Here is a 25,891-nt window from a genome sequence, read left to right on the forward strand (position 1 = left end):
GGATCATCCAGAGATCCTGGGTGCAGGAATCCCACCTTAGCCCCCGAATGAGGACCACCCAGGGGTAGGACATGGGCAAGTGTGTTTACAAGTTTCAGCAGGTGAGCTGGGCATAGCCAGGCCTGAGACCTACTGAAAAGGAAGCTTGGTGTTTTTAAAGAACTGAAAGTAGTTAGCTCTGGCCAAAATGTGCAGCTGGGAGACTCAGTTTGTGATATGTAGCTGCAGAGGTTTTTTTTTTTTTTTTTTTTTTGTAAAAAGACAAGAAGTACCTGGATCCTAAGGGTGGTGTCCGCCACTTGGGGAAGTTGACTGTATCCTGAAGGCAGTAGGGGCTGTGGGAGGAAGGGCTTTAGGAGGCACAGGGAGGAGACGGGGTCTGCATTTTAGAAAGATTCCAGGGTGGAGAATGGATTGGGAGAGGGGGGACTGAGGAGCCAGGGAGCCCGAGGCTGCAAAGATCTAGGTAGGTTGACTGGGGCCTGCAACAAGGGGGTGGCTACAGGGCCATGCAAGGAGTAGACAGAGATACTTAGAAGGTAGCATTGTGGAGATTCAAGAGAGGATGGATATGGGACTATGGGAGAGGGAATGGCCATGGAACGCCTCCACTGGAAGGACAGAGATGCCATTTGAGCTGGAAAATATAAAAGGCAGAATTTAGTAGTTGGCTTAAATAGTTGGTGCATATCAGATTTGGTGCTGCACATGAAGTGCAGGTAAACATTGGAAACACAGTCCCCTTGACCCTAACTACATGTATGCACACACACACACACACACACACACACATGCACAAATTCCAGATGGATTCATTATCCATCTGTCATTTAACTTAGTATGAGAGAGAAGAAATATGCATAAGGAAGTAGGAGAAAATTTAAAATATTTATAAAACTTTGGAGTGGAGAGATCCTCTTAACAAGACAGGCAGCCCAAACGCAACGTGAAGAAAAGCGCTGTGAGCAAAGTCAGAAGACAAACAGGAAGAAAATACTTGCCACAGGCAAAGGTAACTATCTCTCACAAACAAATAATACTTCCACATTAATAAGAGAAAGATGAATGACCTCTTAGGAAATGGAGCAAAAGATATCACCAGAAACTCACTGAAGAGGAGATGCCAATGGATAATAAACATGAGAAGATGAGTCAGGGAAATGCAAATCAAAATGAGACCCCAATATCATTTTCTCCAGTTAGATGGAAAAGAAGGAGAAAGATAACAGACTGAGGGGAGACTATTGTGAGAAGAACACTCACTCTTAGGCATTTCTAGTGTTTGTGAGCAGGCTTATGATTTGGTGGTTCCTACTAAAGTAAAAAATGCGCTTGGGTATGGATCTTAGTCTGTGAACTGAGGGACATGGGAAATACCACTTCTAATTATTTTCAACAGAGCAACTTAATTTCTGATGCTAAGCCACCCATCTTCCAGGTTGGGGAAACACACAATATTAATCCTTTTGGGGGCTTCTCCTCACCGTTGGGGCATCCTGAATATATTTATATATTGTCTTGGTGTGTGGTTTCAGGGGCACTGGTCTCCCCTGCAGAGCCAGATTGTAAGGCAGGGACCATTCATTACCTGCTCAGGCCTTTGCCGCTCTGTGCTTGCCGTGGGCTGAGCACAGACCATCTTTCTCTGCGTCCATCCTCTGAGTATGTGCATCTTTCAGAGGGAGGGGCTGCGGTCTGGCACTTTAAACCTGCATCCTCAGAGGTACCCTCATTGCTAATGAGTGTTCATTTGGTCTTGTCTAAAAGCTACTCCCCACTTCCCTGGGGGAGCAGCACAGATGCAGTATTATTTTTTTCATTGAATTTCTGTAAAGGAATTGGCTTTATTAATAACAACTGCAAGACACACCAGTCTCCCTCAGGGTTTCCATGTATTGTTGGCCCATGTGGGGTTGCCTGTTCTGAATCTGTTATCGTAAATTGGAACAAGGAGATTCTGATCCTAAGAAATAATTCACCCTGGTGTTCTCTCTGCCCAAAAGCTTTTCCTCAATTTTGCGTCTGGCACACGCTTCTGCTCCTTCAAGACCCGGTTCAAATGTGAACTGTTTCTTAAAGCTTTCCTCAAATTTCATGCACCAGTTTATTCCCCCTTCAATTACTCTCTGCAACCCCCAACTCACTCCCAACAGAGTCGAGCATGTCTTCCTCACTCTCATGACATGCAGAACATTATCTAATTTGAAGTCATAGCCTATGCCACTTAAAGAGGACAGCATTGGCCAGAGGTGGCATTAGATAACAACCATTAGATTTTATCATTAGTGCTAGATGCCTCTGATGCCTGCATCCCCACGCCCAGCCTGCCTCTGGGTTCAGCTGTCTCCTGCTGGACAGTTCCCTGGGTGCTCAGTCTCAATGGCTCTGCCGGCGGGGCTAGGACTTCACCCACATTGTGCCCCACATTTTCCCAGATGTAGGGGTGGGGTCATGGCCCTCCTAGACTGATGGAGTCTAACTTGGAAGGGAGGGGAGTGAACACCTGGGGCAACTCTCAGCTAGTGAGAGCTGGAGCCAATGGGTGCATTCCCCAGCCTCCTGTCCTTTGGGTGGCCATCTGGAGATGCCTTGTATCTCACCCAGCTGGCACTGAGCACCGTGGCCGATGGCAGCGCCTGTGACAATGAGTTCTCTTGGCTTCTCCCGTCTCTCATCTCATTCTCCCTTCTCCCTCACGCCTATTTCCTGAGGTCATCTTCCAAATAAGTTACCTGGTCCCACGTCCCTGTCACAGGTTCAGCTTGGTGGTGGTGGTGGAGTGGAGGGGAACGTGATCCAAACGAAGGCATGAAGAACACCTACTGTGTGCCAGGCGCCTCTGGTATGCCCTTTTCCTTGCTTGATTATTTACTCCAGGGGGGCAGGATGATGCGCTGCTCACCCAGTGCCTATTCTGCAGTTCTTCCTCACGAATGGACTCCTAATTTACTGGGGACCGCAGCATGTCCAGTTGAAACTCTTATTTCCCAGCCCCCCTTGCAGACCACATGACCCAGTTCTGGCCAGTGGGCTGTGAGGGAAGTCGGGTGGGCCTTCTAGGAGGTGACTCAACAAAGCCGACCAGCACACTCAGCTGGCACAAACTCTTTTGCTCTCGACTGATTTTCCCTCTTGCTGCCTGTGATGATGACATGGAGGCTGGAGCTCTGTTTTCTAAGCCTTAGGACAAGGGCCAGATTCTATGAATGGGAGACCCCAAACCTGGCGGGGCCTGAATCCCTGTGGGCTTTACAGAGAGGCAGGCAAGCCCTGAGCTGCTAGCCTCTGGGTTTCTAGTTATGTGAGAGAAAAGCAACCCTTTATTTATTTAATCACAAGTTATTATATCAGTAATGTGATTTTTTGTTCCACACAGCTGAACTAAATCCCTGAAACAAGAACATATTGTCATCTCTGATTTCTGTTGGGAATATATCACATGCTCAATAAATGTTTGAAAAGAAAACACCCATAACTTTCTCTTTTCCACTCTAGGTGATCTTGATTGTATAAGACTCGGCTAGACCCTACTTTTTAGGTACTATCACGAAGTAATCCATTTGACTGCAGTTTTATCTTTAATTTTCTCTCCTATAGACCACATAGTGCTTGTGGGTAGAAACTGTCTTATTCATCTTCAAGTGCAAGTACCCAGCACAATCAACAGCTTCAAGATACTATTGCAGAAGTGCCATTTTGGAAAACAGCAATTTTAAAAAAAGTTAACAAGAACTTAGCATCTGACTCTCAGTAGTTCCTCTCCTAGATATCTACCCAAAAGAAGTGAAAACGTATACCACACAACATTATTCATGAGAGCCAAGCAGTGGGAACAATCTGATATCTAGGAGCTGGTGACTGGATAGACAAAATATGCGCCGTGGCACACCACCTGGGAATAAAAAGGAATGGGCACTGATGGCTCAGGGGAAGAAGCCAGACATGAGAGACTACATTTTGTGTGTTTCCATGTATGTGAAGTGTCCACGAAAGGCAAATCTCTCAAGCAGTAAGGAGGTTAATAGCAGAACTGGAGGTGGCAATGGGGATTAACGGTAATTGGGCACAGCTGGGGTGATGGAAATGTTTGAAAACTGGATGAGGTCATGGTTGTACAACTCAACTGACGTAGAAAGCATTCATCTGTACACTTAAAATGAGTGGATTTTATGGTGCATAAGTATAGTCTCATAAGTTGTTAAAAATATGATCACCATTGAGTTGCCTGTGTCTTTAATAGTTGCATAAAGCGTCGCTAATGAAGTGTCTGTCCATCCACAGTGCAGACCAGAAGGACATCCTTCCTGAAAACAGTGCTGACGCCTTGCAACGGTACATTGTGTGTAGCCTGTTGCAAGCTCCAGGCTTCCCGTGTCCCCTGGAAGTTCTCAGAACTACCCGAAGCTAATGGCTCTTCCGTTAGCTTAGCAACCTGGGGCCTTTTTTAGCTTTCACGGGCATCTTTAATCACCTTTAATTGTTTTCTTAACCTGAACTGACATTATTATTCTTGTAACCACCGGCTTCAATTTAGTCCCTTTCTTTGAAGCCTCCCTCATAACTTTTATTCTATGACTGCTCTCACCACCTACCCACCAAAACGTTTCCATTTTCTTTTTCTGTTCTGGTAGACAGAGACTTGAACTAAAATATATTTTAACATTTCATTCTTTTTGGGGAAGGTGGCATCTCAGAATTGGAAGGAGAGTGTGCCACAGTCTCGGGGGACTTCCCAGTAAATTCTGTCCTTACTAAGTGAATATTAATCAAGCAGCCGTTTTTGAAGTTCAAGCCTCTTAATGGGTTTTTCCTCCTAAGTCACTGAATGGATTAGTTGTGCCCACAAATACTGTGATCCTGGGAGAAGCTGGGAGGAGGCCTTGGTTCACAAACGCTCAGGTCCTTTTCATAAAGAGCCTCTGCCCTTTTCTGCTGCCACATATTCCTGCAGCTCTTGCTGAGCCTCCCTCCCCTCACAGCCAAAGGTCTTGCGGGAGCTGTGCACCCCTGCTTTCTCCATGCTTTTCCGGCTCACTCTTTAGGCCACTCACTGCCGGCTTCTGCCTTGGTCGCTCATGGGAACAGGCTTTGCCCAGGGCACTGTGACCTGCTAGTCACTAAACCCAGGGCACATTTCCAGCTCTCTGGCTGGTTGACTCAGCAGCGTTTGGTGCTGTCAGGCGCTCCCTCCTTTTAGTTCCCTGCTCTCGGCTCCTGTGGCACCGCACTCTCCTGGCTTCCCCACAGGTCCTGTGGCCGCTGTTTCTCATCCCCCTGCCTGCTCAGCTGCCCCTCCTCTGCTGCACCATTGTGGATGGAGGCTCCTCTCTGCTGCCCCTGAGCCTGCCGTCCCTGATCTCAGTCCTGTCTGTGTATCTCACCCTGCCCAGCACACCCATGTCCAGCTGCACGTTTCCGTCCACATTCACATCCCCATGTGGCCTCCCTGGGGCCTGGGCCACTTGTCCAGCAGACAGCCCTTCCCGGGTGCACACTGGCATGTCCAGCACAGGGTTTGGGTTCTGCTCCCTGAGACCTGGTCATCTTCCACCGTCCCCTTCCCTGTGAGCAGCCCCTCATTCAACAGCATGTTCAGCGTGCAAAGCCGCCATTGTCGCTGCACCCCCAGCAGCCATCTCCCCGTCTTCTGGTCCTGGCACTCTACCTTCCTTCATTTTTCTCACTCCCTGTGGTTGGAGTGGGCCTGGCAAGAACCCAGACGTGTGCCCCATGCCTGACTGCTTAGTGGTGCTCTGACCAATATGGTGGCCACTAGCCACATGGGGCTATTGAAATTTAAATGAATCAGCATTAAGTAAAATTTAAAATTCACACCCTCAGTTATATACTTTTGAGTGCCTAGTAGCCACATGTGACTAGAAGCCTTCCACCCCTCCAGCCACAGTGATGGGTCATATGCACAGTCAGGAGCCAGCGCTGGGCCACTGAAGGCCCCATCCAGGTGGTCACTGTGGCCGTGAGTGGTGGGGGGAGGGGGCCTGTCTGGGGATGAAGCCAACACAGAACAACATAGAGGAGAGGCACAAACGAGAGACCCGTATAGCCTCTGAGTGGCTGATCCAGCCATGTCTGAGGCTTACGGTCCATAACTTTTCAGTCTCAAGAATCAATCAATCCCACCACCCCAGTTTTTAAATTTTGCAGAAGAGGGTTGGAGTTGCCCATCTGGCACTTACAACTGATGGATGAGTTAATATGCTGATAGAACAAAGACCTACTGAACGGGAGAGTGGAGTCTGATCCCCAGCCTGAGCTTGTGATCAGTGCACCACGGGTAGAAGAGAGTCCTTCTTATACCCACGAATTCTTTTCTCCCAAATCTCAGTTTGTTTGAATTCATAATTAGGGTGGAGGATATGGAGGGGGTGTCACTAAGGGACAGAGAATGAGAAAAAGGGGAGAAATTTTAATAAATCAGATTTCCAGGAGCATTGCGCAAAGAGAGCAGTTGTAGCTCTTTCTCCGCGACTTCCTTCTGTGGGTGCTGACCTAGCACCCAGCCTGGGACTCTGATCAGTGAGGGAAAAGTGTCTGTCACCCTGGCAGCTTCCAACTGCACATTCGTCTTGGAGCCTCCTTTGTCAGTTGCTCGAAAGAGCTCTCTCTCTTTCTTTAATGTATGCTGTTTCTGTGATTGAAATTCTCCTGAGGGGACTGAATTAATAGGCCTCGCTTCTCAGCAAGACACACTGTGCGCAAAAGGAATTCATGATATTTCTTATGCTTGTGCTGAGCGTACAGGTCCTTCTCATGTCAGACGCCGTCAGGTCCAGATTAGGCCGGTGCTGGGATGGAGTGGGCCAGGTGGGAGTGAGGCTGGCAGAAGGGCCCAGCATTTGCTGGCAGGGCGAAGTTTGAGGCCACAGAGCACATTACTCAGGAAGGTAACGAGCAGCAGTCGGCATGGGTGGGCAGTGCCCTGGTGCTCTGCCAAGGGTCCTATGGTCCTCTGTGGTGACAGAAACAACTGGAAGTAGGTCCAGGCCAACCCTCAGCGTCTGAGTGTGGATAGACTGAAAGTAAAAGCAATAATTAACATTTACTGAGGGCTCGTTGTGTGCAAGGCCTGTGCTAAACTCCTGACAGGTGAGAATTAAAATGAGTTGAGCAACAACCTTACAAGTATCATTACTGTTGGATGCCAAGGCCCAGAGAGGTCATTTAATTTGCTGGAAGTCACACAGGTAGAAAGCAATAGACTGCGCCTGGCTGCGGAGCCGAAGTGCTCATGTTATAATGTCTTATTGCTTCTCTAGGTACTGACTGTGACTATTTAGAACCAGCTGGGGCACTGGGATTTTGGGGTAGGTTGAGTCCCGGGCATAAATGGGGAGAGCAGGGCAGCCCTATACCTGTGCAGAGTAGGGCTTGGGGTGGTCGTAGTGAGGAAGCCCTACAAACTAAGGTCAGAGTTACTCTGCAGTGAAGGGGCCTTTGATGGAAAAAATTTACAAGGCTCTCCTTGGATTACTTAAGAAATTCTGTAAGAAGTGCACACATGCCTCAATCCTTATGTACAGCAACCGACCACTGTCTAGCAGTATGCATTCTGTCCTTATTCTAATGAAAGAAACCCCAACAATGGTCTGAATCAGGCACGTGGCTGTCCAGCCAGGGCCAAATCTCCCCACCTCCCTTGCAGCTATGTGGCCTGCGACTGTGGAGACATGAGGGGAGCTGTGCTGAGGACAGGGCAGAGCAATGGTGTCTGGCCTGGGGCTGAGTGGCGTGTGGGCCCTGGAGCCAGGGAAGCCAGGTGGGCCTGAATCCCATGAGCTGAGAGTGCAGGAAATTGTGGCTCCTCTCCCTGCAGGTGCCAGGCATCTTCACAGCTGTCTATGTTTGCTGCAACTGTGAAACCTGTCATTAACTCTCTTCACACTTTTCTCATTGTAGCGACTAGACTCACCAGGTTTTAGGGCAATCAAAGAGGGGAGTGGCTGATAGAATGTCTTATAGATGAGCTCATGCTTGAATTTAAAGGAGGTGAAAGAATTTTCAGGGAGGCTGAGGTCAGAATGGGTGAGTTCTTGCCTTTTCTGCTTTTGGAAACATGCTTGCCAGTTTAGCTGTGTGCCTTTGGGCCAGTTACTGGAGTTCTCCAAGCCTCAGTTTCCTCATCTGTAAAGTGGGTATAATTACAGTGCCTACTTCATAGGGTTGTTATGAGGATTCAGTGATTTCATTGACTTGTTCTCAAGTACAAATGCCCACCTATACATTTTCTTATTGTGAATCCGGAAGACTTTCAATGCCTTCTCATTACCTGGGTCTGCAGGCCCAACAGGTGGCATGTAAGGCCCAGGAGAAGGAGGTACAGACTAACACATTTGGCTGGTAAGGATCACCTATTGGTGTGAGCTCCCAGGGAAGTGAAGGGCCAGCACCAAAGATGGAAGGAAGGCTTCACGAGTTTGTGTGTCATCCTTGTACAGGGGCCACACTAATCTTCTCTGAATTGTTCCAATTTTCATGCATGTGCTGCTAAAGGAAAGTTGCCTAAGGAGACTTAAGGATATGCTGCATCCTGAATCTGTGGAAAAGTGTCCGACACTCAGTAGATATTTGTGGAGTGGGTGAATAAGTGAATGCGTGTGTCACAAAATTTACAAACTGGAGGTCTCATTGCATGCCCTGCGCTTGCACAGTTGGGCTGCGATCAGTGGAATTCAGAAGGAATCCCTACTTTCTCCAAGTGAAGGCTTTGTAGAGAAGATGTTTGGCCGCAAGCTACTAATAATGGTGGTGCTTTGCACTATTTCTGGAGGTTTGTGGCTGCTCCTCCCTTTCTGTTTTGGGAGGCACACACCCCAGATGTGTGAGTGGAAAGGAATGATGTTCACCTGGCTGGGAGAAAACCCACTTGTGCCTGGGTATTTGGGGACCTGATTTCTTTCGTGAAGTGGCAGCCAGAGTTAGAAACATGGGGGCGGGCATTTTCCTCAGTGCAAACCAAGCAAAGTAATTTGTGTTTCAAAGTGCTCAGGTGATAAGGGGGCCCTGCTTTCCCATGCGGTTCCTGTGTTCTGAGGTCTTTCTAAATCAGGACTGTTGGTGTTTCAGAAGCTGTCAGGCAGGAGTGCATAGACATAGGGGCAGGGCTGGGGCTAGGATACCCTCCCGTGTCCTAATGCACAGGACACATGCTGGTGCTCCTGTGTGTGTGTCTGTTACGGCCACATGTCTGAGGTGGGCCCTTAGCTCAGCTTGGCACCCACAATTGCCAGGTTCAGCGTCGAAGGCCAGGTTACTAAATACAATATGGTCTGTACTTTGCCAAGGATAACCAGTGGCCTGGGCAGTGCCAGGCAAGCACCTGCCATGTGTTCTTATGAAGCTGTGGTGGATATTAATAGAGAGATGAGGGTGCCAGGCCTGCGCTGGAATGTAGGGCACCCAGAACTGGCTTCCAATTCCTTCCTGTGTTGTTTGGGGCATGTTTCAGTACAGGGAACAGAAATCACTAATCTCTAACCACTTGACTGTGTAATTTATGTGTAATTTAAAAGCCGTATTTATGTGTTTTATTTTGGAATATTTTTAGATTTCCAGCAAAATTGCAAAGACAGTAAGAGAGTTCCCATGTGCTCCTCACCCTTTCCCCCATTGTTAACACCATGTGACCTTGGGATTTTTGTCAAAACTAAGAAACCTATTGAAAAAAACCTAAACTAAATAACTGGTGTGGCATGTTGCTATTCACTAATTTTGATTTCACCAAGTTTGCCCTAATGTCCCCATCCAGTTCCAGGACCCCATCCAAGACGGCACACTGTGTTGGGTAGTCCCGTCTCTCAGTCCCCTCCAGGAGGCTGCAGTCCCCGTCTTTCCTTGATTTTCATGACCTTGGCGGTCTTGAGGAGTCCTGGTTGGGTATTTTGTAGACGGTCCCTCCACTTGAGTTTGTCTGAGGTGCTTCGTATGGTTGGATCAGGGGTTTGGGCTTCTGGAAAGGATGCTACAGAGGTGAGGTGTCTTCTGATCACCTCCTATCAAGGGCACGGGACACCCACATGGCTTCACCGGGATGCCAGCCTTGGTCGGTGGTTGAAGGGTGTTATGTTATTGAGGTTTGATAACTCAGGTTTGGCCTGAGAACTCTTAGCATTTTCTTCTGAGCCTTAAATTCCAGTTTTTACTCATGGTAGGGACTCGGGAAAGTGATAGAGGGGTGTCAGTGATCTGTAATACTGAGGGGAGGGTGGTTCAACATGGTTGTCCAGTGGTCTTCTTGCCATTCCTCCTTGTTTTTTCTTTCCAGCCCTTTCTCCACGAGACCCAACACCGCCATGTGCCACAACGCCTTCTCTGCCATGATAATGCCAGCAACCATGTACTGAACGCCCCAGTGGGCCGGGCGCTCTGCTGCCTTCTTCCTCCCACCCGCCCGCCCTCCCTCCCTCCTTCCTTCCTTCCTTTTTGTTTATGCATTTTAATTACTATGTTTACCTACAAGTACATAAATATATTTATTTGTCTAGATGGCATGCAGAAGAAAACTGCTCTAGTTTTTCAATTCAGTGTCCAAATATCTTAATACTATGCATTGAGTAAACCTTTATTTCCCAACTAATTTTTATTTTTACTCATAGATTCCTAATAGTTTTATGCCTGTAAATCTCTCTCACTTTACCTTTTAAAAATTGGGATACATGATTTCAAAGTATAAAATTCAGTGGTTTTTAGTGTATTCAGTGTTGTACCGCCATCACCATTATCTAATTCCAGAACATTCTATCACTCCAAAAGGAAACCTCTTACCCATTATCAGTCACGCCCTATTCCTTACTTCCCTCAGCTTCTGGCAACCACTGACCTACTTTCTGTCTCTATGTGGCAGGAAAAAAGATAGGTTCATCTGTGCTGTGTTTAACTTCAGGATCACAAAAGCCTCCATTTTCTCACTTTCTCATTTTTCAAATTCAAAAGCAAACCAAAAAGAAGAAAAACTAACAACTGTAAATTTTCCTGTTTTAAAGTTCTGTGTAAAAATTATGAGCATTCAAAACACTAAAACCACAAATCTCTTCTTAACCTCTTGAATTTCAAGGAGAGCTCCTGAAAGAGAGTGAGTTACTTTGTTTTCTGAACACTTCAGTGCAAGGAATAGGTCAACTCACTTTTAATTTCTTTTAAAAAAAAACACTTTTTTCTTTGCAGTCCACTGACTTTTTTTGAAACTTAAATAAAACCCCATTTGATTCGCCAAGTCCACTTTTTAATGGTTGATTCACAAATTGTAGCAACTGAGTCAAATTAATGATGAAAGTCAGGAGTTAACTGTACAAAGAAGACAAAATGATCCATGTTGCTCGAAATTTTGTGTGTATCACCGAGTCTGGTGAAGGCAGATATTATAATGAGTCCAAGACCCTCCATGGTGTTCACGCATAATCTCTGTATATTTCCAGGTTACAAAAAAATCGGTCCTGGCCTTTCATAGTTGTATTTCTGTCATCGGTCACAGAATTGAGGGCCTCACCTTTCCTCAGCTCCCTTTCCTCTGCTCGGTGAACACCTGAGTCCTCTCTTTCAGTGCTGTGTTTATGGGCCGTGGCCTTGGTGATGTTACTGGGGTACGGTCTGCACCCCTGGGCTGTGTGACGTCAGGCCGGGATTCTGGAGCAGCCTTCGTGGGGCAGCCGCATCCCTCAGGGATCTCATCCAAGTGCAGATGCTGGTTTAGTAGGTCTGGGGGATGCCGATCCTGCTGGTCCACAGGCGATTCTGTGAACAGGAAGGAGAGGTCGGAACCGTTTTTATCTTGGACTGAGGTGCAGTGCTGTGAGGAGCAAGCCCTGTGTGGGATTCACTCCGGATGGCAGTGCGGCAGGAGCGCCCTGCGCTCACAGACAGCCGCAGGTGTCCGGGCTGTGTGTTCGCAGCAGTGCCCCCACTGTGTGAGCAGGGCGGGTGGCCAAAGGCTCCATCCTGGGGCTGCCCAGAAGGGTCATTTGGGCATTGTTCCTGTTGCAGGGCCTCTAAGCCCAATACTCTGACCTTCTCGGAGAATTTGGGAGTCACCTGATATTCTTCAGTAAACTGTCCTTTGTTTATCCTTTGGAAAACTATGGCCCACCACTTGCTTTTATAAACAACGTTTTATTGGGACACAGCCACACTTGTTTGTTTACGTACAGTTACGGCAACCTTTGTACTGACTAGAATGGCAGAGTTGAATAGTTGTGCCACGAGTGGCCTGCAAAGTTTAAAATATTTACTACCTGGCCCTTTATAGAAAATGTTTGCCAACCCCTGAGATAGAGATTTACTAGACCAAAAAAAAAAAAAAAGTGATTTTCAAATTTTAGCATGTGTCAAAGTCACCCAGAAGTCTTATTAAAACACAAGTCCTCTCCCTCCCCAACCTTTACTCCCTTCAGTTTTTGACTCAGTAGGTCTGAAACGGGGTCCAAGAATTTGCTTTTCTCTTAAGTTCCAGATGATGCCAATGATGCTGTTTGAGAACCTTGCTTGGGGAACCACTCTGCTAGGCTGTAAACTCAGTGAAGGCAGGGACCCTATTGAATTGTTTTACTGATATATGCAGCGTACAACACAGCAGGCAATACTGTCTGCTTAATGCACTAGGTGCTTAATGCATGTAGTAATAGCAAAACAAGTAACTGAACCTGTCATCTTGCTCTTAGAGCTAGATAAATGGTGATATACTAAAAAACCCTTGTGTGTGTGTGTGTAGTAGGCAAAATAATGTTCCCCTTTCCCCAAAGATGTCCATGTCCTAATCCTAGGAACCTGTGAATATGTTACCTTATATGGTAAAAGGGACTTGGCAGATGTGATTAATGTAACGGACCTTGAGATGGGGAGATGACCCTAGATTTTGTGCGTTAGCCTAATCTGATCACACAGGTGCTTAGAAGTGGACAGCCTTTCCTTGCTGCAGTGAAAAGATCTGTTAGAAGAGATGGGAGGAGTGGAGATATGAGAAGGGCTTGATCTGCAGCTGCCGGCTTGAAGACAAAGGGACTCATGAGCCGAGAAATGTGAGCAGCCCCCAGAAGCTGAGAATAAGCCCCAGATGACAATTGGAAGGAAATGGGGACCTTGGTCCCACAAGTGTATGGACCTAAATTCTGCTAACAACCTGAATGCATCTGAAAGTGTACTTTCCCCAGAGCCTTCAGTGAGGGAAGCAGCCTGCTGGTACAAGGACTCTAGCCTAGGAAGCCCCATGTTGAGCCTCTGACCAGCAGAGCTGTGAGATCAAAAATTGGTGCTGTTTTCAGGCACAGACTCATAGATAAATGGAATAGAAGAGACTATTATAGAGAAATAAACTCATGAATATATGGTCAATTAATATATGACAAAGGAGCCATAAATATACAATGGAAAAAAGACAGTCTCTTCAATAAATGGGGTGTTGGGAAAACTGGACAGCTACATGTAAGAGGATGAAACTAGATCAATACCTTACACCATACATAAAAATTGACTAGAAATGGATTAAAGACCTAAATGTGAGACATGAAAACATAAAACTCTTAGACAAAAACATAGGCAAGAATCTTATGAACATCAACATGAGAAATTTCTTTAGGGATACATCTCCCTGGGCAAGGGAAACAAAAACAAAAATTAGCCAGTGGGACTACATCAAACTAAAGAGCTTCTGCACAGCAAAGAAAACCTTCAACAAAACAAAAAGGCAACCTACCATATGGGAGAATATATTTGCAAATCATATATCTGATATGGGATTAATATCCAAAATATATAAAGAATTCATACCACTCAATACCAAAAAAAACCCAAATAGCACAATAGAAAAGTGGGCAGAGGACCTGAATAGACATTTTTCTGAAGAAGACCTACAGATGCCAACAGACACATGAGAAGATGCTCCACATCACTAATCATCAGGGAAATGCAAATTAAAACCACAATGAGGTATCACCTCCCATCAGTCAGAATGGCTGCTGTCCAGAAGACAAGATATAACAAGTGTTGATGAGGATGTAGAGAAGAGGGAGCCTCCCACACTCACAGACAGTGGGAATGTACATTGTGCAGCCATTGTGGAAAGCAGTATGGAGGCTCCTCAAAACACTAAAAATAGAAATACCATAGAGGCTCAGCAATTCTACTTCCAGGAATTTACTGAAAGAAAACAAAATCACTAATTTGAAAAGATATATGCACACCTATTTCACTGCAGCATTACTTACAATAGCAAAGGTATGGAAGCAACCAAAATGCCCACTGATAAATGAATGGATAAAGAAGCTGTGGTACATATACACAATGGAATATTACTCAGCCATAAAAAGGAGGCTATCTTGCCATTTGCAACAAGATGGATAGTTCTAGAGGGTATTATGCTAAGTGAAATAAGCCAGGCAGAGAAAGACAAATACCATCTGATTTCACTTTTATGTGGAATCTAAAAAACAAAACAAACAAAAAAAGAAACAGACCCAGAAATATGGACAACAGACTATTGGTTACCACAGGAAAGGGACTGGGGGAATGGGTGAAATAGGCAAAGGGAATAAAGAAGTACAAACTGCAAATTGTAAAATAAGTTAGTCATAGGAATGGAAGTACAACATATAGAATATAACCAGTAATATTATAATATCTTGGTACAGTAACAGGGGGACCTGCACTTAACTGTGGAAAGCATGTAGTAATGTATATAATAGTTGAGTCACTATGTGGTACACCTGAAACCAATATAATTTGGTACATCAGCTTTATTCCACTTAAGAAAAAGAAAATCGGTGCTGTTTTAAGCTGCCGAGATTGTGGCAGTTTGTCATGCAGCGACAGATGATGAACACAGCCTTTTGCTGATTTGGCTGCAGCAGAGCAGCATGAGACACGTCAGTTGCTAATGCATCCTGAGTCCGGGACAGACGCCACCAATTGGTTGTGATATCCTGAATGACATTGCTCCATTTTGAATTTCTGCCATTAATCGCATTCTGAAATATATTTATAATTATATATATGATGATATATATAATTGATATGTTTGGTGCCTATCCTCACCTGAAACTAGATTTCCCAAGAGCAGGGATCCTGCCCGCTCACTTGTTGCTGTGGTGTCCCGTGAAGTTCAGGAAATAAGGCAGTGCTGACCCAGATGGCCTCAGAAGCTTCTCCAGTCAGCCCTCCAGTCAGCCCTGCCCAATGTGGACGCACGGAAGGCATCCTAGTAGCCATCTTGACCCTGACTCAGGCACTCCTAGTGTGTCAGGTACCTCAGTGCACGCTTTACACAAATGCACTCATTTTAGCCTCTCAGTAGCCTCTTTGGGAGGCACCACCGGGATCATCTCCGTTTTATAGACGAGGAAGCAGAGGCACGTGGAAGTTCAGGCGCTGCCCCAGCCCGGCCGCAGCCCTGGAGCCGGCTCCGTTCCCGCTGCTAGAGGTGTTTCTTGTGCTGTCCACAGGCCCCCCCGCCCCCAGTGGGCTCAGGCACCCACCTGGGTGCGCCAGGCATGATGTCTCAGAGGCGGCCGGCCCCCTCCCAGCTGGGGAAAGACAGTCTCAGTCCCGGGCGCGCTGGGCAGCTCTCCCCCACTCTGGCCCTTGTCTGTGGGTCTGAACGACGCTCGCGCATGAGATCCCACAGCTGGGTGCATTGCCCCAGGCCAGCCTGCGTCCCCCCTGGGGGAGGTCAGGCTCTGAAACATATGTGAAAAGAAGGTGAGGAGGGGTCAAAGCTACCGTCTCAAACCCCAGTGAGATGCTCACGGCAGGAGAGGCCGCGGGAAAGGAAACTCGCAGCGGATTAGGAGGCTCAGGGGCAGCTGGGCTCACACTCGCTGAGTTGCACAAGCTAGAATCTCCCCAGCTACCGAGAAGTTTCCTCCACTTCTCTCTGCAGAACATCACAGCCTGTGGAGTTGAGTTTGCGTACGTTAAGAGGGAGCTGGGGGGTGGGAGAGAGACAAACATCAATAAGATAGGGCATGACAAGTGCCATCACGATGTAGCAGGCGAGACCAGCTTAGCGGGATTAATTCTGATGATTTGACATGGCTCCTGTTTCTTTGGTTTTATTTTACTCTGTGGAAAGATTTTGTAAAAGTCTTCTCTTATTGAGTACAATATGAAAATCACAACATTTAAGTTCGTTCAGAGTCCCATGAGGTCGCTCACGAAGGTTTTCTCCTTTGGCTGAATTCATAATGTAAAGGAACATTGGTTGACAAACATAAGATACTGGCATCAGCTGAAGTGGGATGAGACAGGAGCGTTACGGGCTCCAAGGACAGTGCGGTTGACTATTTTGTGCCTGGAACCTTTCTCCCTTAAGCAGAGGGAGAAATGAGCTCTCTGTGTATGATCTGAACCCTGGTAACATGAGTGTTTTCTTTTCTGGGAATGACTCTTTTTGTTTTGAAAGTCAAGGCTTTTATAGAACACATTTTTTTTTCAAAGAAAAAAAAAAGAGGGGGCTTCTCGTTGGCAATTAATAGTCTAGGTTTTACCTCAAATATGCCTGCACTTTTCTGAGTATTGAGGTTTGCCTGGTGGTGAGTCCCTCACGTGGCAGCTTTAATGAAATCGGCTTGACTCAGTGTGCAGGTTGACACATTCAGTGGCAACATATGGTGACTGAGAGCCACGTGGCATCGGTGTGCAGTCCCTGCCTGCTGTCCTGTCCAGGTGCCACTGGGGGCTGGCATCTGCAGAGCATTTGCTGCGAACCTTTGCTTCCCTGATGCTTCTGGGCTCATCTGCTCTCGGCCTGTCCCCCTGTGGTGATCAGTGCATGTTTTGCTAAGTAACGCATCAGGGTGAGGTGCCAAATGCTGTTCATTCATTCATGTTCTTAAAGGAGCAAGTACACGTCTGTGAGGTTTTCCAAAAATCAAATGTCCATGCGAAAGCATATATTTTGGTTCTCTAGTCAACTGAGTTAAACTACTGAATTTGTGTATTGAAATAGTATCTAACTAAAGTCCTGCCTCTCATTTATTTGCTGTTCATTCATTCATTCATTCATTTGTGCAAGCTCTCATTCTCTGTCAGTCATTGTTGGGTTGGTTATTCATTGGGTCACTTTTTTATTCATTTGGCCTCAGCTATGAAATGAATGGTGTCCCCCGAATTTGTATGTTGAAGCCCTAGCCCCCCGTGTGACTGTGTCTGGAAATAGATTCTCTAGGAGATAATTAAGGTTGCATGAGCTCTTAAGGGTGGGGCCCTGATCTGGTAGGAATGTGGCCTTATAAGAAGAGGAGGATCTCTCTCTCCACAGTGTGAGGACAGAGCAGGAAAGCAGTCGTGAGCAGGCCGGAAGGAGGAGCCTCACCAGAACCCTACCAGGTACCACCCTGATCTTGGACTTCCAGCCTCCAGAACTGTGACAAGGTAAGTTTCTGTTGTTGAAATCATGCAGGCCGTGGTATTTTGTATTTTGTTATGCCAGCCTGAGCCGACCAACACGGTTTCTCATCTGTTCGACAAATGTGCATTCAGCATGTCAGGCGCCATGTGAGATACGGGAGATGAAATGACAGGTAAGGTCACTGGGACACTCCTGTTGGCTGCCTATTCCCTCTTGTTCCTGGAAGCAGAGCCCACACTTTGTGTTGGTGGCAGTGTGTCCACCCCAGGAAATAAATCATGATGGGCCAAGCCTGTCATGGCAGTCCTACTCCCCTTTTTTCATTAACAGTAGAGGTATGGGCATGTGACCCAGTTCAAGGCTATGAGAAATAAGGGGAAGTTGTCTAGGGGCTGCTGGCAATTACTTTCCTTCTTGAAAAGAGGAAAACACCTATGAAAAAAGACTTTTTGCCGCTTCTAACTTGCTTTCTGCTTGAAATGCATTTTAGTAAAGATCCAGGGTCTGGAGCTAGGGCAGCCGTGTTATAACCATGAGGAGAGGAAGAGACAACACTGACCCACTATCACTGAACCTACAGACATTTATTGGGTAACATAATTAATCGCTTTTTTGTCTGAGCCACGATTAGTAGGCTATTCTGTGTTATTTGTAGCCAAAAGCACCCTTATTGGCACAGCCCCTGTCCTCAAGGAGCTTATGGTCTGATAAGGCAAAAATATCCTTAGACACTGGCAATATGATATTATAAGTATTTTAATGGAGGGATATACAAAATGGTATGTAAACCCATTGTATTGTAAAATCACAAGATTCTTTTTATCCATTAGCCTCTTTTCAGGAGTGATAGTTAAAGGTGGGCCATTTCTTATCTCTAATGCCACTTCCTCAAGATGACCAAGAGTCTTTTTTAAAGAAAGACAGAGCACATCCTACTTTGGGGGCAAAAGAGGGGGTCAGTAATGTGTAATGGGGGGGATGACTGTGAGGCAGCACTGCCTGGGGGTGGGCTCTGGTCCCGGCTCTACCTTGTCCTACCTGTGGAATCTTGAACAAGCTGCCGAAACTCCAGCTGTGTCATCTGTAAAATGGGGATAGTCCAAGGACCTAGCTGAGGTACCTGGAACATGGAAATCTCTCCATAAATGCTGGTCACAGTTACTAGTCAGACTTTATTGGTTTCAGTGGACGCCCGTCACTTGTAGGGTAGCCTCTGGTAAGAACTTTTCATCCTGGATGAATCTATAGTGAGTTTAAGGACAGTTGACATCTTTATAATGTTGAGAGTGCTTATTTAAAAAGAATAGGCTCTACTATTCTTATAACTCTTCATAGAGTTAAATTTTTTTTCTACATCTTTCTTAAATTTATCTCTACATAGTATATCTATGTTGCTGCAGCTGCTGTGGTAAATGGGTATTTTCTAATATTTATCTTCTGCATTAGGTCAATTCTACCTCAGGTTGCCTGAGAACTCTGAAATGCAACCAAATTGTTCAAAATCAGAGTCCTGAGATGCCCTGACTACATACTCTAAGGTGGCATGAGTGGAGCTACTTTGCTCCACACAGCTTCCAAGGACACTTTTCCGTGAAATCAGCTGTGAATACAGACCTTAAGTCTAATAACAACTTGCTTTACTTAGAGGGGCAGGTGGGGAGGTGGAGAGAGCTGAGCTGGGCACAGAACCAGGTACCACCTTAGAGCCTCCATGACTTTATCCATAAGATGGGGCCAATGATCCCTCCCTCATAGCCTGTTTGAGATAATAATGTTAGGCAATGAACACACAGCTTGGCATGTTATTGATACCAAATTAATGGCTGAGAGCAGGTTCTGGGCTCAGATCATATGGGTTCAAGTTTCTACAACCAGACATTTCCTAGCTGTGAGTCCTTATGCAACTGACTTTGTCTTGCTGAGACTCAGTTATTTCTATGTGTGAAATGTAGATAGTGGTAGCATGGGCTTCTGGGGATTGTCATGCGTCACTCCTAGAGGCCCCTTGCATCCTGGGTACCAGGCATGGAAGCTCTGTGAAGGCAGAGACCTTCCCTGCCTTGGCCGCTCCTGAGTCCCAAGATCACTGAATGACTGGATGAACAAGGGAGTGAAAATGCTAAGCTGAAATAACCTTCTGGTCTCTGAATGAAACCCGAATCCATAGTTAACAGCTTTGAGTCTCTATTTAAAAATTCTAAAAGAGGGTAAGTAAGACCAGTGGTTCTTACCTGGGGTCTCCAGGGACATTTGCTCCAGGGACATTTGGAAATGTCTGGACATTGTCTGGAGACACTTTGGGTGTCACAACTTGGGGTGCTGCTGGCATCTAGTGGGTAGAGGCCAGGATTGCTGCTGAGCATCCCACATGCACAGGACTGTGCCCATGGCAGAGAACAATCCAGCTGCTCTTGTCAGTAGTGCTGAGGCTGAGAAGCTCTGGTCTAGACACGGAATTATTTCTGGTTTCTTAGGGACCAGATAGTCAGATCATCTGGTGTTGGGGACAGTCATTGGACTCAAAACTTTCTGGTGATAACTAGCAATTGCTCAAACTATAAAGCAGGTAGCTGGTGTCGGTAGGTCCCCAAAGATGCCATGTTTCCTCTTTGACTTGCTAATGTTCCAGATGCCCTGGTGGTAATTTACCGGCTCAACTTCTCCTCGGATCAAATACTCCTTAGGTGCTGAATTTGCAATAATTAAAAGCCATGGAGATTGAAACTTTTCCTATGAGGAAAAGCTCATGAGATGAGTGATTCATACTTTCCAGTGAACCATCGAGTCCCTGTGATTTTTGTTTTAGCCTTTACCAGCTTTTTGTTTCTTCTTATTCATCACACCCCTGCCCCTTTATTTCCCAGTCCCCGTGGATGCTAAATTGTTGAAGAGCAGCAGACAAGCCTCCTCAAAGCCCCGAGAATCCCTCTGGCTGTGGGGAGCTTCGGGTGGCTGTGACTGGGGAGGTAGCCTGTGAGTGACACCATCAGCAGTAGCTCCTAACCCCAAGGGATGCGGAGGAAGCAGAATGTGAGGAGTCACTTTTAAATTTTAAATGATACTCAGAGTGTGGGAATAAAGTGATGAGCATTTTAAAATTCATAAAGTACTTTCTCAATCGTGGTGTGAGATCAGACCGACGCACTGCGGCAGACGCCGCTGGCTTGCCTTCCCCTAGATCTGCTCTCGGCCGGTCCATAGTGATATAGCACATGACACATGGCCACCCAGAGCAAATACTTACTTCTCAGCCTTCTTTGCAGCTAGATGTGTCCCTGTGGCTAACGTCCGGCCAGTAGACCGGGAATGGAAGTTTTGTCGGGCAGCTTCCAGCAACACTCTTCAAAAGGGAGTCGGTGAATGTCCTTGCCTCCCCTCTCTGGTCTTTCTTCCATCCTGCTGCCTAAGCTCTTGGACCATGAGCACTAGAGCTGCAGCCCAGGGGCAATGGTCTGGAGAGGACTTGGCTCCCTGAGGGCTTACAGGCTCAGAGCCACCTTACCAGCCCTGGACTGGCTGCTTCTGGACTTTTACCTGAGAGTGAGAACTATTCTTTTCTTTTTAAAAGCCACCATCACCGCTTGTAGTGAGGTGACTCTACAAAGTGAAGGGTCACTGGGGTCCATTAAAACCCAGGAGGAGAGCTGTGTGGTCAACCAAAGGGCATGGAGGCACCACCCATGTGGAGGGCAGGGCAGGGGAGAGACTTCGTCGCTGGGTGTGTGGGGTCAGGGAGTCTCTGAAGAACCTACTCTCTGTGTGGGTGACTCGGCACCCAGAATCGCCTCCCACTCTCCAGGCCCCTAGAGCACTGTAATCATCCGGGGGTGAGCTCCGCCCTTAGGCAAGGGCGGAGTAGCCAGAGTGGGTGAGCCGTGGGGGCCAAGAAGTGGGCTCCTTCCTCTAACTGCAGGCTTCCAGGAGCAAGCATCCCAGCCGAGAGATGCTTCCACTGTGCCAAATTACTGCTTGGAATTCGGACATCCTGGGCCTTGTGCTGTCTAAGAGGGGTGGGAGGGGCTTGGCGCCTGCTTGAAGCTTCCCTGGGGGCAGAGAGGACATAGTCAACAAGAGGCACTGAAGAAGTAAAAGGGGGTGCACTGGCGTGGCTGCCTATACTCAGCTGAGTTCAGATCATTTAATAAGCTGGGTCAGGAAAAATTGTGTGAGAGATTCTGAAAAAACAAAACAAAACCCCAAACACTGGAAGTCCTGTCCAGCTCACCCTTCTGGGTCATCTGTGCCTTTCCTTGTCTTTGAGCAATTTTAAGACTCTGTAAATCACAGAAAATTGAGAGAAATGCAAATGAACTTTGTCCAGTGGAATACAGTTTATTATTGCCTTATTTTTACACATACTTGTAAATGCATCTCAGCATTCCAGTTGCCTTTGTGTGTATGTATTCCTCTTATTTTCCTTTGAAATAGTGGCAACATCTTACTGGTTCCCTCGTTAATGAGTTACATAAAATGTTTGACACACATTCACTTTGTATTCGTATAAAAATCGTGATATACTTTTTTAAACAAAGGACTCCAGAACACTTGGTGACACTGCAGGTTGCTGAGGGTTCTGGGTTCCTGTCTCTACATGGATTCCTTGGCTTGGGCCAGAATCTGAGAGTTCTCAGCACCTACACTTACATCACCCTTTGGACTATGTCCCTCACAGGTGCTACTGTTCTTGGGAAAAAGGTGGCCTAGTGAGGCTTCTAGACAACCGCGCTGGGCTTACCAATGGCGCACACGGAGTGATGACTTGGCCAAAGGCACCATGACTTGCTTTTGTCTCCACCAGCTCTTCCTTGAAATGAACTTCGGTGCACATTTGCTTGCCTGCTCATTTCAATGATCTCCACTCTTCGGCTCTTCCCACGGGGGAGTCCCGACACGAGGGTGAGGAGAAGGGTCTCAGAAAATTGAGACAGAGCCTTTTGGGCTCTCTGCCTGTGGAGGAGCAGCAGAAACACGAGGAGTTCATCTAATACCCTGCTGGTGCCTCAGGTCGACCCCCATGGGACCAGCCATAGTGCGTTAGAGCTTCTTAAAGCCTAAGAACTCAGCAAAACCGGCTTGCAATCGCTGGTGGGATTTTTTTTCTAAGTAGCCAGTTAGCTCAGTAATTCATGCTAAGAGCCCATGGAAACAACAACCTCAATTTTATGTGAATGGCCTATAATTTGTGCATTATTTTTACAAGGAGAGACATGCATGAGTTGAAAGGGTTTCTCCCTCTTTCAATTAACATGTAAGCCTCTTGTTGTTCTTTAAAAGTGCAAACATCTGACAGGAAACAGGATTCAATGAATCAATTCCAGTGCCCCGAAAGGGCACCAGACTGCACTCAGAGCATCTGGCCAGCCTGGCAGTGAACACGGTTGGCCTGTGCCCTCTGTTGAAACAGCCCTTTTTCAGTTCTACTCCAAGTGCTCCAGTTTTTTATCTTCCTTCTGGGTTCGTTTCGCATCTCTATGTCTTGTCCCCACGAGTCTGCTCTACCAAATCTTTAATTTTTTTCTATTTGTAAACTGAATTATACTCATTGAGAAGAAACTAAAAATAAGTTTTAGTGCTGCTGCCTAGAGTTTATTGTATTTCCTTTTTAGTCCTGATTTTATGAAGAACAAGAAGTATTTGTGCCTAGAAGTCAGGCTCGTTCCTTGAATTTTGTCCTGCTTCTCCTTTATTAAAGCAGGGTCTGCCCCGTGATCTTCCCTGGTCCGGTGGGGAGCTTGTGGCAGGGGTGGGACAGCAGGCTGGGGTGGCCGCGGGACCCTCCTCTGCTGGTGCCGTATCCGTGCTCACCAGCACAAGCGATGAGGGGCTTCCTCAGGCTAGTGAGAGACTCCTGAGCCCTGGGGATCCGAGAATGGTCCCAGCCTGGACTCCACCTGGAAGGACCAGGCAGGTCTGGCCAGACCAACTCTGGTGCTGTTTCCAGAACTGTAATGTGTACACAAGGGTCCGCCAGTGGGCTGGTTGAAATGCAAGTTCGGATCAAGTAGCATGCAGGGGATGTGCACGCTGCAGGTGCAGACCACATGTGGTGCAGCAGGCCCAGGGGGTGGCCAGGGCTGCTCTTGGGACCCCAGCATAGGTTCTCCCAGTCTAGCCACCTGTCCTGGTCCCTGCAGAAGGTCCACAGCAGCGGACCTGAGAGAACCATAGGGCCTTGGAGATGGGCATTTGGGACAATCATCATGCACATAGGAGCAAAGACTCTTGGGTCCCGGGGCAACCCAAAACCTTGACCAAACCCTGGCAGGTGGGAGGAGGAAGGGCCGAGCCTGACCAAGGCCGACTGCCTAACAGCTTTGCAGGATTGGGGCTTATAGGTAAAATCAAGTTGATTTATGAAAAATAAAGAAGTGTGTACTTTCTTACATGCATGAAGTTGGACTGTACATTTTCATGCTATATTTAAAACATACATTTAAATACATTTGCAGCATGTTGCATATACTTTTTTTTATCCTGTTTTCCTTTCACTTATGATATCATGAACATTTTCCCAACTCATGAAATATTCTCTGAGAACAACACCTTTAATACTTCTGTTCTAGGACAGCAAGTACCTGGCCTGTTGTGTTCAGCACTGTGTCTTCAGTCCTCAGCATAGCGCCTGACACATGGTAGATACTCAAGAGTGAATGTGGTGATTCACTCACATGTGGACGTACCCTGATGGATGGCTTCTCTGCCTTTGGCCCCCGGAGGTTGCTTTCGGTTTTATAAATAATGCTGCGGTGGGCATCCTTGATGGAAACCATTGTCTTTGCTCCTGACTTTAGGTACCTGGTGAAGTGGAGTCACTGGTCAACTGGTCAGTGAGTCTGCAGAATTACAATATTCTGGGACATTTCCTGAAAAATTGCCCTTTAGGGTACAATACCAATTTACACTTTCATCAGCAGTGCCTGAGAGTGCCGTGTCAGCACACTCTTGCAAATGCTGGGATCATCATTAAGGGAAAAATAATTTTGCCAGGCCTATATTATACCTTCTTTTTGTTTTAATGAATGTCTCTTTGATTACTAGTGAACCTGGGAAGTTTTTTCATTGATCTTTGTAACTCTTCTTTAGTAAGTAGGGCTGTGCGCTCTTCTGTCCATTTTTCTGTTGGCTTCAGCAGCATATTTTAGTTGGAGAGGTGAATTTGCTTCATCTTGAGTTTTTTGTATGATACTCTTGTTTATTGCTCTGATAAAAAACACAAAATATAGACATAAACTTGAACTTAGTCTGAAGCAGGTTCTTCTTGAAGCCTATTCAAAGGGTTGAACCACTGAAATATTCGAATCACAGCTCTTTTAAGTATCCGTAAGTTGAGCTCAGTATATTGTCTGCAGTGAGAACTAAAGATATTGGGCAAGAGGAATGATTTTTCGCTGAGAGGCAGTGCCCTCTGGTGGTTCTTCAGGATAGTGCAGAACATAAACCCGCGTTTGGGATTAAAACGGAGCTCAATTAATTTTGCCCTCCTAGCCCAGGCTAACCTCAGTTTTTACCTGATTATTGATGCAGCCTCCCAACTGGAGCCCCCCACATTCATTCTCTTCCTCCTTTACATTGCGGTTAGTGATTGTTTTAAAACTGTAGCTCTGGGGCAGTTCTCTGTGTAAATCCATTCCATAGCTTGCTGCCGCTTTACGGTGCAGTTTAATTCCTTAATCTCGTCCACCAAGTCTTCTGCGATCTAGGATAGGGTTTGGCAAACGGTTTCTGTAAAGGGTCAGGTAGTAACTGTTTTGGGTTTTTGGGGCTCACAGTTGTTGTGACCTATCAGGTGTGCTGAGGGGCTTTGGGTTGCCCTGTGGACCCCTGGCTTTCCCCCCTGAACCTTTGTATTCCACACTGTCTGGTTGCTCTGAAGTTCATGGCGCTTCCTATTCAGGCCTTGAAAGACTCAGTGTCCTCGCTCAGTCAGGAGGCCCTGCGTGCTCACGTGCAGACCCACTAGTGCTTGTGGGATTCAGGGCCAAGCATGAGAACGGAGGCCCACTTGCCAGATGTCTCAATATTCAAAGCTCAGCAATCAAGCTCTTGACTGCTAATGGCTGCAACAGGCTCTGTCCAGCTACCTTGATGTACGTACCTTCATAGCAACAACTATGAACAAATAGAAAACCAATCTTCAATAATAAAACCCAAAATTCTGGTTTTATATGCCTGGGTTGGCAAATTACCAAAGATGATGGCATTTATTATTACTGTGCTTGACCAGATGCCCTCTCCATGGGCTGGCGATGTTTGGGATTGAGTAGTCCATAAAGATAGATGAGGCTCATAAATTACATTTATTCCACAAAATTTATTTGCGCCTTCTTTTGAGTCAAACTACTAATTACGTTGTTGAAATTAGGATTTCCACATAACTTATGTTTTCTTGGCAGTGATGAGGCGCAGTGCTGTTCAAAGCTTGATTCTAGGTCCCAGTGGAAAAGACTTACCCCTAAATGGTAGCCAAGGGATAGTGATGTAGGATAAGGAAGACAATTGCTCACTCTCCATTTCTGGGCCAACCTTTCACACTATCTG

The 25,891-nt window shown here is 46.5% G+C and overlaps 1 long non-coding RNA gene and 1 other non-coding gene across 2 annotated transcripts in view; one reads left to right on the forward strand and one right to left on the reverse strand.

The window, feature by feature from the left end:
* LOC118970242 (uncharacterized) overlaps positions 1-25,891 on the forward strand; it is a 100,715-nt gene that overhangs the window by 47,778 nt on the left and 27,046 nt on the right. The window contains exon 2 of the long non-coding RNA XR_012131922.1: positions 17,264-17,376. This is a non-coding gene — a long non-coding RNA (uncharacterized lncRNA). The remainder of the gene's footprint in view (positions 1-17,263; positions 17,377-25,891) is intronic.
* Positions 8,412-8,514, reverse strand: LOC118970370 (U6 spliceosomal RNA). Its single transcript, XR_005058290.1, has one exon. It is a non-coding gene; the product is annotated as a U6 spliceosomal RNA (small nuclear RNA).

The sequence above is a fragment of the Manis javanica genome, chromosome 5 (assembly GCF_040802235.1).
Source record: "Manis javanica isolate MJ-LG chromosome 5, MJ_LKY, whole genome shotgun sequence".
In the NCBI taxonomy this organism is placed as follows: Eukaryota; Metazoa; Chordata; class Mammalia; order Pholidota; family Manidae; genus Manis; species Manis javanica.